Genomic DNA, 3,418 nt, shown 5'->3' on the forward strand with positions numbered 1-3,418 from the left:
CCCCCTGGGGATGGGGCAGGGAAGGAGGGCTCTGGCTGCACGCCCATGTGCCTGTGTCCGGGCGGTGCAAATGGCCCTAATGGGTTTATTAAGCCGTGCACACACAGCTGGCTCTTGCTGCGGAGGAAATGGTCACATGACCAGCCTGGGCGGGGCAGGGAGGGGAGGGGGCACACAGAATTCCAGCCTCTGCCCAGCTAAGCCTTGATCTCTGCACAGCCTTTCCAGAGCAGCCATGAGCCCCGACCCTGGGGCTGGGTGACCTTGGACATATCGCTTACCCTCTCTGGGCCTGTTTTCCCCTTAATGTAAAAGCGAAGGTTGAACTGGGTAACTCTAAGGCCCTGCACTCCACCAGCACCCAGTATGGGTCGGACACTGGCAGGAAACAGATGGCACGCTGTCTAATGGGGCAATTGACAGCATTTACAAGGGTTTGGGCAGCATATTAAGGGGACCCAGGGCACCGATGGGGCCATAAGCACTCCTGTCCCTGAGGGGCTGGTGGTGTTTCCAGAGCCAGTGGGCAGGAGCCACGGGCAAGGGTCTGCCTGGCAGGAGCGGAGGGCTGTAGGTAGAGGGAGCCGGGGGACTAAATACCCCGGCCTTTCTCCTCTGGCCTTCTGATCGCGTGCTGACCACACCTAACCAGAAGCAAGAGGGCGGGGGGTCTGGACGGTGTGGTCCATGTGCCAGCTAGACCTGGGTCCAGAGCAGGACAGAGAGGGGCCAAGAATGGCCTTAGAGGGTACTGTGATCTGTTTTTTACTCACAGCACTTCTGACACCAAATGTGTGGGGGTTTTCTGTTTGCTTTTTATTTTGGCCATGCCAAGTGGCTTTCTGGGTCTCAGTTCCCTGACCAGGGATTGAACCCGGGCCACAGCAGTGACAGCACCGAATCCTAACCACTAGGCCACCAGGGAACTCCTCGAATGGGTGGGTTTTTCTCACACCAACCAATTCTTCAGCTCTCTGGACACCAACTGGGTGTCCTGCAATTGAATTCAATTCTGACACTAATTCCCTGGAGTTAGTGCAGACCCCACAGGTAAAGGGCTCAGTCCCACAAGATCACCCCCACCTAGATGCCAGGAATAAGTATGGGGCACCCGCACGTCTATTCAACCTGGTTACAAATAGCTTATTCCCATGACCCCCTCCTCAGATTCCATAATTTACTAGAACGGCTCACAAAACTCAGGAAAACAGTTCACTTACTATTACTAGATTATTATAAAGGATACAACTCAGGAACAGCCAGCTAGAAGAGATGCACAGGGCGAGGTATGGGGGGAGGGGTGCTGAGCTCCCATGCCCTCCTTGGGTGCACCACCTCCCAGCACCTCTGTGTGTTCATCCACCCGGAAGTTCTCCAAACCCCATTGTCTAGGGTCTTTATGGAGGTTCCATGACATAGGCGCAATTGATTAAATCATTGGCCATTGATGATTGAACCAACCCCAGTGCCCTCCCTGGAGGCTGCTTAGGAAGAGTGGGGGGATGGGGCTGAAAGTTCCAGCCCTTTAGTCACATGGTTGGTTCCATCCTAAAGCTATCTAGGGGGAATTCCCTGGTGGTCCAGTGGTTAGGATGCCACGCTTTCACTGCCAAGGGCTGGGGTTCGATCCCTAGTCAGGGAACGAAGATCCTGCGTGGGGCAGCCAAAAAAATTTAAAAAAAAAAAAGCTATCTAGGGGCCCACCCAGAGTCACCGTATTAGCATAAACTCAGGCATGGTTGAAAGGGGCTCCCCTTATGGATAACAGAAGATGCTCCTCTCACACCAGCACTCAGAAAATTGCAGGGGTTTTAAGAGCTCTGTGCCCCAAAACCGGACAAAGACCAAATGTGTGTTACTTCTTATATCACAGCATCACAGAGGGGGCACAGGCCGCCTTTGTGCTGATCCTGTGGAATCAGATCTTTCCCCACCTTTGTGGGCTCCAGACTAGAGAAAGGGGCCACAGAGTCCTGTCCCAGACGGAGGGCTGCCTGAGGCCAGGGTTGGGCGTGCAGAGGGGGCTCTGCAGAAGCTGACTCCTGAGTCGTGGAGGACAGCGATCCTGGCCGCCTCTGACCAGATATCCCAGAGGGCCTTCAGGCCACCACATTACCCCACAGCCAAACCTAGAGCTGCCCCCAGCCCCAAACCCCCTCCTGGTTCCCTGGTCCTCCAGCCCCCGAGTTGAGTTCTGAAGACGACCCCTCTTGGGGTCTGTCCTGGACCACAGGCCCCCACGGGGAACATGCACCACTTTCTGTGACAGGCACAGCCTGGCCACAAAGTTTAAGCCAGCTCCCTGGGACATGCCCGGTGCTGAGCTCAGAGCCCAGCCCGGGGCTGGTGGGATGCCCCACCCCCAACCAACCCAGGCTCCCCGTGGAACCTCAGCTGTGCCCGGCCTTGCTTCCCCGGGCTCTTCTGGGGCCTGGGAGTCCAGGACTGGCTGGAAGGGAAGGCCCGAGCCAGGGTGGCTGGCCCCATAGAGCTGCTGATGGTGACCCCTATGGAGCAGAGAGGGAGCCTCGGCTCCGGAGCTGTGTCGTGGGACCTGCTCTCAGGGAGCACTGTGCGGGGCAGTGCCCCGGAGCTGCCAGGGCCCTAGGAGGGTCCATATCCGGGCCCCAGCCCTGGCATCCTGTCTGACCCTCCTCAATTTTCTCATCCGTGAAAAGGATGGAAGAGATGAGCGGTAGGGTCCTCAGGTCACTCAGTCCCTCCGTGTTCATTCATTCACTCATTCATTCATTCCCACACTCAGGGGACAGTCACTGACTTCAGTGCTGGGCCTCAAGGACTGCATCAGTGAGAGGCAGACTTGCACAGAGATAACAAGGGGGCCATCATGGGACGGAGAGCGCTGACACTGCTGCCGGGAGCAGGGCCTGGTGGGGCGACACTGACCACAGGGTGCAGCACATCAAGCCACTCAGCCCTCCAGCTCTCAGGCACACAAGCCTGAGGAAAACAGACTCAGGGACGATGGCCTCGAGCCATGAAGTGGCGCCGCATGTCACCTGATGTCAACTTGATAAATGGACCAGGGCAGGGCAGAGGACCTGCTGTATCCCGCTGCCTTTCTGCCCGTTTTTCTGGCGCTCTCTCGCTCGCGCTCTCTCTCTCTCTCTCTCTCTCTCCTCTCTCTCTCTCTGTAACCTCCCCTCTTATGTTTCTCTGCCTCTGACTACAGTCCTTTGTCTCTGTTTTTAACTCTGACAAGCCATGGGAACTCTCTCACTCCCTGGGGGGAAGCTGTCTGAGCTGAGAGGTGGACACAACCGTTTCGCAATAAACACAAGATAAAATCAGAAACCTGGCTCCTGTTCCAGGTTTGGGCTCAGTAGAGGAAAAGGGCAAAAGGGAAGCAGAAGGACGAGGGAGAAAGACTATGTGTGTCAGGGAAGGGGGCCGTTCA

This window comes from Stenella coeruleoalba, assembly GCF_951394435.1.
Source record: "Stenella coeruleoalba genome assembly, chromosome: 15".
Lineage (NCBI taxonomy): Eukaryota > Metazoa > Chordata > Mammalia > Artiodactyla > Delphinidae > Stenella > Stenella coeruleoalba.